Source organism: Microtus pennsylvanicus, chromosome 1, assembly GCF_037038515.1.
Source record: "Microtus pennsylvanicus isolate mMicPen1 chromosome 1, mMicPen1.hap1, whole genome shotgun sequence".
Classification (NCBI taxonomy): Eukaryota; Metazoa; Chordata; class Mammalia; order Rodentia; family Cricetidae; genus Microtus; species Microtus pennsylvanicus.
The window spans coordinates 147,336,851-147,352,530 of NC_134579.1; the positions used below are offsets into that span (position 1 = coordinate 147,336,851).

General features: G+C 44.7%; 1 protein-coding gene and 1 pseudogene across 1 annotated transcript in view; both read left to right on the forward strand.

Moving 5' to 3' along the window:
• LOC142856708 (vomeronasal type-2 receptor 26-like) overlaps window positions 1-15,680 on the forward strand; it is a 173,595-nt gene that overhangs the window by 109,829 nt on the left and 48,086 nt on the right. The gene's annotated exons all lie outside the window — the stretch shown is intronic.
• Window positions 5,396-7,103, forward strand: LOC142860583 (elongin BC and Polycomb repressive complex 2-associated protein-like; annotated as a pseudogene).

Below are 15,680 nucleotides of genomic sequence, written 5' to 3' on the forward strand. Positions count from 1 at the left end.
CAGATGATAAATGGGCTGAGAAAGAGATCAGAGAAACGTCACTCTTTACAATAGCTACAAATAACATAAAATATCTTGCAGTAACTCTAACCAAACAAGTGGAAGACTTGTATGACAAGAACTTTAAATCTTTGAAGAAAGAAATTGAGGAAGATACCAGAAAGTGGAAAGATCTCCCATGATCTTGGGTAGCTAGAATTAACATAGTAAAATGGCAATCTTACCAAAGCAATCTACAGATTCCATGCATTGCCCATCAAAATCCCACCAAAATCCTTCACAGACCTTGAATAATGGTATTCAACTTCATAAGGAAAAGCAAAAAACTCAGGATAGCCAAAACAATTCTGTACAATAAAAAACTTCTGGAGGCATCACAATCCCATATAGTAGAGACTTAAAACTCTACTATTGAGCTTCAGTATTGAAAACAGCCTGGCATTGGCATAAAAACAGAAAGGAGGTACAATGAAACTGAATCAAAGCCTTGGATGTTAAACCATTCACCTTCAAAAACCTGATTTTTTTTACAAAGAAGCAAAAAAATAATCAAATGGAATAAAGAAAGAATATTGAAGAAATGATGCTGATATAACTGGATTTCAACATGTAGAAGAATAAAATTGATCCATATCTACCACTATGCACAAAACTCAAATCAAATTGGATCAAATACCTCAATATAAAACCAGTCACACTGAACATCATAGAAGAGAAATTCAGAAGTATCCTTGAATGCCTGCCACAGGAGACCACTTCCTATAATTGACCTTACTAGCATAGATATTGAGAGAAGCAATTAATAAATGAGAACTCCTGAAAATAAAAAGTTTAGTAAAGCAAAGGACACATTCAACAAGACAAAAGGACAGCCTACAGACTGGGAAAAGATCTTCACCATCTCCACATCAGACAGAGGTCTGATCTCCAAAATATACAAATATCTCAAGAAATTGGTCATCAAAAGAAAAAAACAATCCAATTTAAAAAATGGGGTACAGACCTAAACAGAGAACTCTCATCAGAGGAATCTAAACTGTTGAAAGACAAGGAAATGCTCAACATCCTTAGTCATCAGATAAACGCAAATCAAAACAACTCGGAAATTCTATCTAAAACCTGTGAGAATGGCCAAGATCAAAATTACTGATGACAGCTTATGCTGGAGAGATTGTGGGGTAAAGGGAACACTCCTTAATTGCTGGTGGGAGTGCAAGCTAGTACAGCCCCTTTGGATATCGGTGTGTGTTTTCTTAGAAAATTTGAAAAGAACGTCCTTGAAGATGCAGTAATACCACTTTTGGGTATATATCCAGAGGATGCTCAATCGCACCCAAAGGACATGTGCTTATGTATGTTCATAGCAGTATTGTTTATCATAGCCAGAACCTGGGAACAACTTAAATGCCCCTCGATCGAAGAATGGATAAGGAAAATGTGATACATTTACAAAATGGAGTACTGCATAGCAGAGAAAAGTAACAACATCTTGAAATTTGCAGGCTAATGGATTGATCAGGAAACATCATTTTAATAAGGTATCCCAGACTCAGCAACACAAACATAATATGTACTCACGCATAAATCATTTTTAAATGTAAAGCAAAGAAAACCAGCCTAAGAATCACAATCCCAGATAATCTAGACCCTAAGAGAGACACATATAGATCTAATCTACATGACTGAGGTAGGAGGAACGCGGGCCCCTTGTTCCATTCTACTGCCCGGCTAGCTTATAGCTGAAATAACCACACAGAAATTAATTAAATTACTGTCTGGCCCATTATATCTAGCCTCTTTTTGGCCTACTCTCACTTCTGATCTAACATATTTTTTTTAAATGTGTGTTTACCACGAGGTCGTGGCTTATTAGGAAAGATTCAGTGTGTCTGACTCTGGTGACTTCGTGGCGGCTCCAGAGCTAGCAGAAATAGTACTTCCACCATTTTGAAATTGGAGAGAGGTGGAGCCAGCATCTAGAGCAGCTGCAACCAAGCTGCTTAACATTTTAAATGCTCTTCAAGGCGGTAGAGAATCTTCAATTACTCCCAGTGGTATACTCAAAAAAAAGGTAGGGATCTGAACAGAGAACTTTTGAGAAAGAAACAACTAAAAATATATCTCAAAAAAGTGTTATATATCACTTATACTCATGAAATTTTTTTCAATTTAAAACTGCTTGAGAATTCTTTTCCCACCAGCCAGTATGATAAAAAGCAAAAGAAACAATTGACAACACATGCTGATAAGGATGGGGAACTTTCATTCACTGTCAGTGGGATAGTAAGTGATGAAGCCACTATAGAAATCATGTGAAAATATTTACCATATGACACAGCAAATGTCATTTACAAAATATTCATCACAGCAGGGTATGGTGGCACGTGCCTTTAATAAAACATATAGGAGGCATAGGAAGGTAAATCTCTGAATTTGAGCTAGTCTGGTCTACACAGATAGTAGATTTAGTTTCAGGAATGGCCAGATCTTACCAAGGAAAGGTTGTCTCATATATATTACCAAATACCTATTTTTCTAATGGTAAATATCAGTAATCTTTGCAAGACGATCTTTGAAATCCATATGCATATTTCCTTACACATGGTAAAAAGGACTGAAATTAGTCGTTAAAGAATGTTCTTTATTTCACTTTTTTAAATTTCATTTTATATTCCAACCAATCCTCTGTCCCCTTGTTGCCTCCCCTCAGCCCACTCCCTTGCCCCTCCCAAAGTATAGGGTTTCCCATGGGGAATCAATAAAACCTGGCATATTAAGTTGAAGCAGGGCCAAGCTCATTCCTCCTCCCATCTTAAGGCTGAGCATGGCATTCCACGATAGGGAATGGGCTCCAATAAGCAAGTTCATGCATCAGGGATAGATTCTGGTCCCTCTGCCAAGAGCTCCTGAGATAGGCCAAGCAACACAACTTTCTCGCACATGCAGAAGGCCTAGTTCAGTTACATGGAGACTCCACAGCTGCAGGTCTAGAGTTCACAAGTTTTCACAACCTTGGTTCAGCTCTCTCTGTAGACTTCCTTCTCACCTCTCTTGCTTATACTATAAACCCTTCTGTCTCTCTTTGACTGGATTCCCGGAGCTCGGTCTGGTGCTTGGTGGTGGATCTCTGCATCTGGTTCTATCAATTACTGTATGAAGGCTCTATGATGGTAGTTAGGAGAGTCACCAATCTGACTACAGTGGAATCTACTTCACTCACCCTCTCCAATATTGCTAGGAGTCTTAACTTTGGTCATCCTTGTGGATTCCTGGGAATTTCCCTAGGACAAGTTTTCTCTCTTCAATTCAAAAAAAAAAAAATGAGCTGTTTATTTCTTCCTCTAAGAAGAAATTTTATTTTGGGCAGAGAAGAAAAGGATAAGTCTCTTCTGGGGGATCAAGTTCAATTAGAAAACTGTCAGTTTTGAAGTGTTGGATTTTATTTTCCTGTTTTTTTGCATGTAATATATATTGGAGGATAATGTGTATGCATGCGCCAGTATTTTTGTGCATGCACAGAGTGTATGCTCATGCACATATATGTACCAATATTTCCCTGCCCTGTGTTAAGTCCTAGGTCCTCCCCGCTCTGTCCATGTCTAGGAAGGTGAACATCCAAACTGGCTAGGCTCCCACAAAGCCAGCACATTATGTAGGATCAAAACCCATTGCCATTGTCCTTGGCGTCTTATCAGCTCTCATCGTTCGCCATGTTCAGAGAGTCCAGTTTTATCCCATGCTTTTTCAGTCACAGTCCAGCTGGCCTTGGTGAGCTCCCAATAGATCAGCTCCACTGTCTCAGTGGGTGGGTGCACCCCTCGTGGTCCCGACTTTTTGCTCATGTTCTCCCTCCTTCTGCTCCTCATTGGGACCTTGGGAGCTCAGTCCAGTGCTCCAGTGTGGGTCTCTGTCTCTATCTCCATCCATCACCATATGAAGGTTCTATGATGATATGCAAGATATTCGTCAGTATTGCTCTAGGATAGGGTCATTTCAGGTTCCCTATCCCCAGCTGCCCAAGGAATTAACTGGGGACCTAGGCTTGGGCACCTGGGAGCCACTCTAGATTCAAGTCTTTTGCCAACCCTAAGGTGGCTCCCTTAACTAAGAATTGTGCTTCCGTGCTCCCCTATCCAACCTTCCTTTATCCCAATCCTGCTTTTACCCCAAGTTTCCCCCTTCCTCCCCTTCTCCCTTTTCTCTCCCCATCTCCCCTTACCCCCATCCCACCCCACCCCCAAGATCTCAATTTTCTCCCTGGCAACTTTGTCTACTTCCCATAGCCAAGAGGATAACTATATGTTTTTCCTTTGGTTCACCTTCTTACTTAGCTTCTTTAGGATCACCAATTGTAGGCTCTGTGTCCCTTATTTATGGCTAGAAACCAATTGTGAGTAAGTACATCCCATATTCATCTTTTTGGGTCTGGGTTACCTCACTCAGGATAGTGTTTTCTATTTCCATCCATTTGCATGCAAAATTCGAGAAGTCAGTGTTTTTACCGCAGCATAGTACTCTAATGTGTAGATATTCCACACTTTCTTCATCCATTCTTCCATTGAAGGGCATCTAGGTTGTTTCCAGGTTCTGGCTATTACAAATAATACTGCTATGAACATAGTTGAACAAATGCTCTTGTCATATGATAGGGCATCTCTTGGGTATATTCCCAGGAGTGGTATTGCTGGATCCAGGGGTAGGTTGATCCCGAATTTCCTGAGAAACCGAAACACTGATTTCCAAAGTGGTTGCACAAGATTGCATTCCCACCAGCAATAGATGAGGGTACCCCTTCCTCCACAGCCTCTCCAGCAAAGGCTATCATTGGAGTTTTTTATTTTAGCCATTCTGACAGGTGTAAGATGATATCTCAAAGTTGTTTTGATTTGCATTTCCCTGATCGCTAAGGAGGTTGAGCATGACCTTAAGTGTCTTTTGGCCATTTGAACTTCCTCTGCTGAGAATTCTCTGTTCAGGTCAGTGCCCCATTTTTTAATTGATTAATTAGCATTTTAAAGTCTAGTTTCCTGAGTTCTCTGTATATTTTGGAGATCAGACCTTTGTCTGTTGCGGTGTTGGTGAAGATCTTCTCCCAGTCAGTAGGTTGCCTTTTTGTCTTGGTGACAGTGTCCTTTGCTTTACAGAAGCTTCTCAGTTTTAGTTGGTCCCATTTATTCAATGTGGCCCTCAATGTCTGAGCTGTTGGGGTTACATATAGGAAGCGATCTCCTGTGCCCATCTGATGTAGGGTACTTCCCACTTTCTCTTTTATCAGTTTCAGTGTGTTCTGACTGATAGTGAGGTCTTTAATCCATTCGGACATGAGTTTTGTGCACGGTGATAGATATGGGTCTATTTTCATTCTTCTACAGGTTGACATCCAGTTATGCCAGCACCATTTGTTGAAGATGCTTTCTTTCTTCCATTGTATACTTTTGGCTCCTTTATCAAAAATGAGGTGTTCAAAGAAAGAAGCCGAGAGGGCGGAAGGCGCCCTCCCCGCCGCTGGGCCCGGGCACCGGGCGCCGGGCCGGGGTCCTTCCCGCCGGCTGTGAGTGCGGCCGCTTTGTTTGCCCCTGCCTCAGCGTTGAGGGGGGTGCGCCGGGAACGCGGCGGCAGGAAGCGCGACCGATTGCACCGGGGACGCGCGGGGGACCCAGGAGTCCGGCCGCCGCGAGGGCCGCGTGACGAGACCGCGGAGGGACCCGGAGCACCGCCGCGGGTCCCCGGTGGCGGGCCCAGGGCGCCCGTGAGCACAGACCTCCCGTCGACGGGGGGCGATGTTCCCCTGGCCAGCGGGCTCTTCGGGCCGCCGGGGCATCCCGCCTTTGGGACCAGGGCCCCCGCAGTGGGCGACCCCCAAGGCTGCTCCATGGAGACTCTGTGTCCTCCTCCCCGCTTGACAGTGCCCGCGTCCCCGCGGGGGTCTCCCTGCTCGCCCACGCCCCGGAAACCGCGTCGGGGGACCCCGGAGTTCTCCCCGCTGTGCCTGCTTGCCCTCGCCTTCTGCGCCCTTGCCAAACCCCGGCCGTCCGCCCTGGGCCTGGGGGCTGGAGAGCTGGCGCCGCGGACCCCGGTACTGCTGGGCCCCCCGGCCTCGCCATGCACCGGCGGCAGGGCTGTGGACAGTCTGAAGCACCTCGGGGAACAGGCCGGGCCACCGAGCGACGTGAGCTCCGCGGCCCGCGAGGATGCAGGAATCGCGGTGTGCCCAGGCGGCGAAGAAGAGGAAGAGGGTGGAGGCGGCTTCCCGCACTTCGGTTCTGGTTCCTGCGCACCTCCCGGTTGCTGCCCTGCTCCCCGGCGTCCTCGGGATTCTCCGACCAGCTCCGCCTGGTCCCCGCCCAGGCCAGCCCCGAGTCTGGAGTTCCAGCCTGATGCAGCTAGCAGTCCGCCTCATGAGCCCAGCTCCCAGCTTCCTCCGCCACCTGCGGGCCTCTCCCCGGAACCTGCGTCTCCGGAGCAGCCTGTGCCGGCCTCGGCGGCTGCATCTGGTGGAGACCCTGCCCCTGCCGCGCCCGAGGCACCCGCGCTCAGCCCTTCGACGGCAGACGCAGCGCCGGACGCGCCCAGTGATCTCCGCCAGGAACATTTCAATCGCCTGATCCGCCGCTCGAAACTTTGGTGTTATGCGAAGGGCTTCGCCCTGGACACTCCAAGTTTGCGCCGAGGGCCCGAGCGGCCGGCAGCCAAAGCCCGGGTAGCAGCCAAGAAACGCCGGCGGCCAGCGCCGCCTCCGCGCGGAGTGCAGCCCCGCCCGCCCGTCCCGACGCTCCCCACCTCGAGCACCTTTAGCCTCCTCGACTGCTTTCCCTGTCCACCAGCCCTGGTGGTGGAAGAGGACGGAGACTTAGGGCCGGCTTCCTCGCTTCGCCTCCAGGGAGACGAAAAGCCTCCGCCTGCCCACCCGCTGTGGAGGTGGCAGATGGGAGGACCCGCTGTCCCCGAGCCCGCCCCCGGGCCTCAAATCCTGGTGGGTCAACTTGGAAGAACCCTGAGCTTTAGACCTCTTCTCCGGGTTGGGGCCCCGGGCAGTCTGAGGACTCCAGGAGGGAGCCTTGATTCTCAGATTTGTCTGTCTTTTTGCATTTTACGGACTGTGTGCCGAGAACCGCAAATGACAGTGATCTTCAAGCACCTGAGAGGTCGGGGTGATAGTCCCTCATCTCGACCAATGAACCAAGGGATGGCTTCCGGAAAAGCCTTAACTGTAGAAGGCTGCATAACCAGCCCCATCCCTGCCCTCTCAGCGGGCGACCAGGGTCTTTATACCCCAGGGGAGCAAGGCGGCAACTGCCCAGAGACCAAAAGAAAGGGACGGAGGGAAGGACCTTGGTGATGGACAAACCGGTTGTTTCCGCGTTTGAGGGCCAGTTCAGGGACATGGGGTTGCTGTGGGGTGGGAAAATGATTGACAACTCCCTGGGGGCATCCTCTACCCCCCACGGTTCAGACCTTTAACCCTTTACACCCCCTTTTCTATTCCTAGTCCTTCTCCCCAAGTTCAGGTGATTCTCCCGTTGATGAGAGCCTCAGTCTCAACCAGCAGGGTTGAGCAACTTTACCCTTTTGTCCAGTTTTTGGGGTTTCCCTTGCCATAAGGTTTGATGAGTGGAAGAGTCCTCCAGCCCCACTTCCCTCCTCCCTTAAAAGAGGAGGGCAGAGGGCCTAGTTGTGTGGCCCAAGGCTGGTTTATCCACGGGAACGGGCCAAAAATTCCCTGGGAAGATAATGGAAGGTGGAAGAAATCAATAAAATCAGATCAAACAAAAAAAAAATGAGGTGTTCATAGGTTTGTGGGTTAAAATACGGGTCTTCTATACGATTCCATTGGTCGACTTCTCTGTTTTTATGCCAGTACCACAATGTTTTCATCACTGCAGCTCTGTAATCGAGTTTGAAGTCAGGGATGGTAATGTGTACAGACAATCCTTTATTGTATAGGATTGTTTTGGCTATCCTGGGTTTTTTGTTTTTCCATATAAAGTTGATTATTGTCCTCTCAAGATCTGTGAGGAATTTTGATGGGACCTTGATGGGGATTGCATTGAATCTATAAATTGCCTTTGGTAGAATTGCCATTTTTACTATGTTGATCCTCCCAATCCAAGAGCAAGGGAGGTCCTTCCATTTTCTGGTATACTCCTCAGTTTCTTTCTTCAATGCCTTAAAGGTCTTGTCAAATAGATCTTTCACTTCCTTGGTTAGGGTTACCCCAAGATATTTTATGCTGTTTGTGGCTATCGTGAAAGGTGAAGCTTCTCTGATTTCCCTCTCTGCTTCCATATCCTTTGTGTATAAGAGGGCGACTGATTTTTTGGAGTTGAGCTTGTATCCTGCCACATTACTAAAGGTACAGCTGTAAAAGTTCATTGGTGGAGTTTTGGGGGTCGCTTATGTACACTATCATATCATCTGCAAATAACGAAACTTTCACTTCTTCCTTTCCAATTCAAATCCCCTTGATCCCCTTATGTTGTCTTATTGCTATGGCTAGAACTTCAAGCACTATATTGAAGAGGTATGGTGAGAGTGGACAGCCTTGTCGTGTTCCTGAGTTTAACGGGATGGCTTTGAGTTTCTTTCCATTTAATTTGATGTTAGCTGTCGGCTTGCTGTATATAGCTTTTATTATATTTAGGTATGACCCTTGTGTCCCTCATCTCTCCAATACTTTTATCATAAAGGGATGTTGAATTTTGTCAAATGCTTTTTCAGCATCTAATGAGATGATCATATGGTTTTTTTCCTTCAGTTTATTTATATGATGGATTACATTGATAGATTTTCGTATGTTGAACCAGCCCTGCATCCCTGGGATGAAGCCTACTTGATCATAATGGATAATTTTTCTAATGTGTTCTTGGATTCGGTTTGCCAGTATTTTGTTGAGGATTTTTGCATCGATGTTCATGAGTGAGATTGGTCTATAATTCTCTTTCTTGGTTGAGTCTTTGTGCGGTTTTATTATCAGAGTAACTCTAGCTTCATAAAAGGAATTTGGCAGTGCCTCTTCTGTTTCTATATTGTGAAATACATTAAGGAGTATAGGTATTAGCTCTTCTTGGAAGTTCTGGTAGAATTCTGCATTGAAAACATCTGGTCCTGGGCTTTTTTTGGTAGGGAGGTTTTGATAACCTCTTCTAATTCTTCACTTTCGCGACTCACAGGTCTATTTAGACTGTTCACCTGGTCCTGATTTAACTTTGGTATATGATATTTATCTAAAAAAGTATCCATTTCCTTTACATTTTCCAGTTTTGTGGCATATAGGCTTTTGTAGTAAGATCTAATGATTCTCTGAATTTCCTCTGTGTCTGTGGTTATGTCCCTCTTTTCATTTCTGATCTTATTAATTTGCAAATTTTCTCTCTGCCGTTTGATTAGTTTGGATAGGGGTTTGTCAATCTTGTTGATTTTTTCCAGGAACCAGCTTCTTGATTCATTGATTCTTTGGATTGTTTTTTGTGTTTCTATTTTGTTGATTTCAGCCCTCAGTTTGATTATTTCCAGTCTTCTACTCCTCCTAGGTGAGTCTGCTTCTTTTTTTTCTAGAGCTTTCAGTTGGGCTGTTAAGTCTCCAATATGTGCTTTCTCTGTTTTCTTTAAGTGGGCACTTAGTGCTATGAACTTTCCTCTCAGGACTGCTTTCATAGTGTCCCATAAGTTCGAGTATGTTGTTTCTTTATTTTCATTGAATTCAAGGAAGACTTTAATTTCTTTCTTTATTTCCTCCTTAATCCAGGTATGGTTCAGTAGTTGACTGTTCAGTTTCCATGAGTTTGTAGGCTTTCTGGGGGTAGCATTGTTGTTGAATTCTAACTTTAATCCATGGTGGTCTGATAAGACACAGGTGGTTAGTAATAGTTTTTTGTAGCTGTGTAAGTTAGCTTTGTTACCGAGTATGTGGTCAATTTTCGAGAAGGTTCCATGAGCTGCAGAGAAAAAGGTATATTCTTTCCTATTTGGGTGGAATATTCTATAGATGTCTGTTAAGTCCATTTGCTTCATTACCTCCATTAATTCTCTAATTTCTCTGTTAGGTTTCTGTCTGATTGACCTGTCCATTGGTGAAAGAGGAGTGTTGAAGTCTCCTACTATTAGTGTGTGCGGTTTGATGGCTGCCTTGAATTTTAGCAATGTTTCTTTTACATACGTGGGTGCTTTTATATTAGGGGCATAGATATTCAGGATTGAGATTTCTTCCTGATGAATTTTTCCTGTTATGAGTATAAAATGTCCCTCTCCATCTCTTTTGATTGATTTAAGTTTGAAGTCAACTTTGTTAGAAATTAGTATGGCCACACCTGCTTGTTTCTTAGGTCCATTTGCTTGATAAGCCTTTTCCCAGCCCTTTACTCTGAGTAGGTGCCTGTCTTTGTGGTTGAGGTGTGTTTCTTGTAGACAGCAGAATGTTGGGTCCTGTTTTCGTATCCAGTCTCTTAGCCTGTGCCTTTTTATAGGTGAGTTGAGTCCATTGACATTAAGTGATATTAATGACCAGTGGTTGTTAACTCCGGTCACTTTTTAAGTAGTAGGGTTTGTGTGTTTCCCTTCTTTGAGTTGCACTGGTGAAGGGTCTCTAGATGTCTGAGTTATTGAGGTCTTTGTTGGACTCCTTGGTTAGTGATTTTCCTTCTATTATTTTCTGTAAGGCTGGATTTGTGGCTACGTATTGCTTAAATTTGTTTTTATCCTGGAAAATTTTGTTTTCTCCATTTATGGTGAACGAAAGCTTGGCTGGATATAGTAGTCTGGGCTTGCATCCATGGTCTCTTAGTTTTTGCAGTACATCTATCCAGGACCTTCTGGCTTTCATGGTTTCCATAGAGAAGTCAGGTGTAAGTCTGATAGGTTTACCTTTATAAGTAAGTTGGCCTTTTTCCTTTGCGGCTCTTAATATTCTTTCTTTATTCTGTATATTTTGTGTTTTGATTATTATATGACGAGGGGATGTTTTTTTTTGATCCAGCCTATTTGGGGTTCTGTATGCCTCTTGAACCTTCATAGGTACATCCTTCTTCAGGTTGGGAAAGTTTTCTTCTATAATTTTGTTAAGTATATTTTCTGGACCGTTGAGCTGCACTTCTTCTCCTTCTTCTACTCCAATTATTCTTAGGTTTGGTCTTTTTATTGTGTCCCATATTTCCTGAATGTTTTGTGATGAGAGTTTGTTGGACTTGCTGTTTTCTTTGATCAGTGCGTTTATTTTCTCTATGTTATCCTCAGACTCTGAGATTCTTTCTTCTATCTCTTGTATTCTGCTGGTTATGCTTGTTTCTGTAGTCTCTATTCGTTTACCTAGATTTTCCATGTCCAGCCGGCCCTCTGTTTGTGTTTTCTTCTTTGCCTCCATTTCATTTTTCAAATCATGAACTGTTTCCATTATCTGCTTGATTGTTTTTCCTTGCTTTCCTAGGGTATCATTCACTGATTTACTCAATTCCTCGAACTTTCTGTTATACTTCTCATCCATTTCTATAAGGGCGTTTTTTATATGCTGTTTAAGGGTGTCAATCCCTGTCATGAAGTCAGTTTTTTCTCCTTCTTCATGATTAAGGTGTTCATGTCCTCCTGTTGTGAGGTCGCTGGCTTCTGGTGGTTTCGTGTTGTTCTTCAGATTGTTGGGTGAATTCTTGCATTGGCGTCTCCCCATCTCTTCCTTCCAATATTCTCCTATGGATCTTCTTTTACAGGATCAGGTCTTCTTGCCAACTGATGTACCTTCCAAGTGATGTCACTCCCCCGTGCTGTTTCTCCTGGAGTCCAGTTCCGATCTCCTTGCTGCTTGGTTAGCTTCCAAACAAAGGCCTACCCTGCTTGCTGCAGGCAGGTTATGGAGACAAAGGAGCTACCACCTTCCCCTTTGCACTCACCTTCGGGTTCAGTCCCAGTGCCCAGGCAGGCTGAACAGGGAGGCACTCTGCTCCAAGAAGGGAGGGATGGAGGGAGACAGGGGGTAGGGGGATCTGGATGTAAGCTGGATGGGATAGGAAGAGAGAGGAGGTACCGGGCAGTGTAGCCCTGTAGGTTGATCAGGAAGTGTAGGCGGGCTGTTCCCAGGTGCCGCAGCACTCACTCACCACAATGATGTTTCACTAGGTGCCCTGATTGCAACTCCGTGCTGCTTGGTTTGCTTGCAGACAAAGGGCCTACCCTGCTTGCTGCAGGTGGGCTATGGGGACAAAGAAGCCCCCGACCTCCCCTTTATACTCCGCTTTGGGTTAGGACCCAGCGCCCAAGCAGGCTATGGTTTTTTTTAACTATTTTTATTATGAAGCTCTGGGCACAAGGAAATATGCAGACCCCTCGGATATGTTAATCACCACTGCTTGGGTAAGGGTGTAAGTGTTTTTTACTCTAACAAGTTCCAGAGATAGTCAAGGACAAAGAGAAGGGATTTACTTTAGTTTCCATTTTAAAGGCTTTAGTTCTGATTGGTTGTGTTCACTGTTTTGGGCCTGTGGTGAGATAGCCCCTTGTGGTGGCAGCATGTGACAAGCCCTTCACTTGTACACATATGAGAGAGGACAGACTGGGCTCTCAGTGTCTCACTCAAAGGTGGCAAGCCTATGTGAAATCCTCCCTCCAGTCTCCATTTCTTATAGGTCCCCTCTGTTCCCCAAAGCACCATGGGCTGGAGTCCAAACCTTTACCACAGAGGCCTTCTGAGTATATTCTAGATGCACACTACCATAGCAGCCAAGAGGGGGAATTCAGACCAAAGCAAGATCTTTAACACACCTGGAAATAATGACTGATGGGAGATGTCAAGGCCAGTACTGTTGTGCCTCACAACCAAAATTCAGCTTAATGGTGTTCTAAGTGATGCCTCAGGGCAGGTTACAGGGACTGCATTGCTCAACTGGAGAGCAGGCTGATCTATTGTTGGTCCAGCTCTCTCCATTGACTCTCCTGATTCCTCATCACCATGTGATCTCCATCTCAAGGACTCCTGATACTGATGAGGCTGATTCTGTAGGGGAGCCAAGCAGATGGAGGTCACCCAGACTTAGGCTTTTACCCTCCAAAATTTGCGGCCAAACCAAACCGCTTCTTATAAATTATTCAGCCTTGGGTATTTTATTCAACAACCTGAAGCTAACTAAGATAGCAAATGTAAAGAAAAGTCAAGTCTTTTTTATGTAAGCAAAAGAAGAATAAATGAGAGAAATACACTATGTTTCTCTAAGGAAGGCTCAGTGTCGTAAAGGCAATATTTCTCAAATTAGCTCATTAGTGTAAATTAGTAAACAAAACTTCTATGTTTGGTGAAAACATAGTTTATTCTATAACTAATCTGAAAGAATAAATAGAAAAAACAGTCAAAATCTGAGGATTAAAAACATAATATAAGGATAGTTATATTATTAGCACAAACTACAAAATTCCAGAGACACCCCCCTAAATGTGACCCAGAGGAAAGTAAAGCTGTCTCAGAAAACAGATTAGAGAGTGCATAGTAAACACAACAGAAACGAGCCTTTTACACCACCAGCAAGAATAGGAAGTTGAAATATTGTGACAATTAATGATCCACTTAGAAGCAAAAGGGAAGAATGAGAGAGAAATATTAGAGTATGTTGCTTTGTAATCTTGGGTTGGAGGAGTTCTTTCTTATTGTATAACAAAGCCTCAGACGGACAGATTTAAGAGTACAAATTCTGAATGTCTGTGGAACAAAAGACAGCTGTGGAGAGTTTAAAGATGAGTGGCAGACACAGAGGAAGTATCATGATGCCTGTAGCAGACAGCGATTACTATCTACACTGTAAGGGCTGGGTAGAAATTGGACCAAAGGTATTGGGTTTGTTAAAAAGATTCTTGCTCACATCACAGGCATACCTTCAACATCACTGGGAATCTCAGCTGGAAGATCACCCAGCAACTCTTCTCCAGTGATCCAGGAACATGGATGGATTTTCTGTCATCTTACGTGGTTCCCAAGACTGACGTAGGGTGCGCAGCAGCCCTATATTGCCATGACAACAATCTTCATCCTTGACCCAGCTGGAAGGGCTCTCATTTCCAAATATATGTCAAGCCAAGGTCCCCACATTGATGAACAGTCAGTGTGCATAAAATGTGGTCAAAACAGAAAAAATCTCACCCTTTGGCCTTTGAGTTATTGCAAAATATTGACCGAGTGTGTTTTGGTGGTGTCAGATACAGGGTCTCCCCCCACATGGAGTGTGTCCAGAGCATGCTGGGAACAAACCCTAAATAATCCATACCTGTATCATTCAGTCTGCTCTATGATGGAATATAGGTTGGTGGGCAGGGGATATAGGAAACGTTTTCTAGGTGAAGCGTGTGGAAGATGAGATTTTTCTGCATTTTGACCACATTTTATAGCTTCTGTGGCTCTTCATCATTGACAAGAATATAGCCTATCTCCATGGAAATCGACTCTTGCTGTTGCTTTTCTGCGTACCCACCTACTGTCTCCTAGCCATACAGCCCCACTGTGGGAACCACTGGTGACTCCATCAGGACATCTTCTCCAGGCTTTTGAAATCATGGGGTTTTTATTTTGTTGTATTCATATTTTATGTGCAAAATGGGCCTCTGTGCCCAGCTCAACTTACATACTAGTCAAGTTTATTGCTTCTCCAGAAAGTTCGAGGTCAAATGTCATTGAAGAGCATTGCCTGACTATCCCTCCTCTCCCTGACCACATTAAATTTCCCTGCCATCCAGTCATCCTTCTTCTTTCAGGTTGTTTCGTAAGTTCACAGTTTTATTCTCAAAAAAAAAATTTAAGAGAGAGAGAGGGAGGAAGGAAAGGAGAGAGAGTGGGGAAGAGAGGGAGGGAGAAAGAGAGAGAGAGACAGAGAAAGAGAGAGAGAGAGACAGAGAGAGAGACAGAGAGAGAGAGAAGAACGAGCAGGGGAGGGTGTTAAGACTGGCTTCAAGAAGAGTAATGAAAATTAAGACAATCAATGCCAAGTCATAGCTTCAGCTCATCCTGTCTAATAAGCCTGTGTCCTCCATCACATGGTCCTCTTCATGAGACTCTTTCTTTCTGCCCCCTTATTTGATGGTCCCTGTTCTCGGGCTGATTCTTAGTGTGTGTGTGTGTGTGTGTGTGTGTGTGTGTGTGTGTGTGTGTGTGTGTGTGTGCATATGTGCACACAAATCCTAGAAATGGAGCTTTGGTTGGTAAAGGTAGACATACAGGTGGTTCAAAGTCACCACACCTGGGTGTTGGGAATTGAATTCAATCTTCTGCAAAAAGAGTCCATGCTCTTAATGACTGAGGCAGTCCTGGCCATGGCCTTCCATTTCATGGGTGCTGCATATCAAACTCAGGTCTTCATGTTTGCACAACAAATGCACTGCAGACTGAGCTGTCTGAGCTGAGAGATCAGTCCTTGCTCCCTCGCCCTGGCGTCTTATTCTGCTATTGGATCAGATCCAGAGGGGATGGTTGCTGGAATTTTCTTTGGGCTGACAACCAGCTCCCAAATAAAGACATACAGATCTTCCACAGCCATGACCACAGCTCCAGCTCTACTCTTGAAATTTCTGCCACCACAAGGGCCTTCTTCAGCATCCAGATCAGTCTTGGTAGTGCCTGAGCTCTGCAGTGTTTCTGTTGTTGTCATTAACTGTGAAAGTCTGGAGGCCCAGGTGTCAAAGGGGTGCCTCCTAGACTATCCCCCTGCCTGAAGACACTG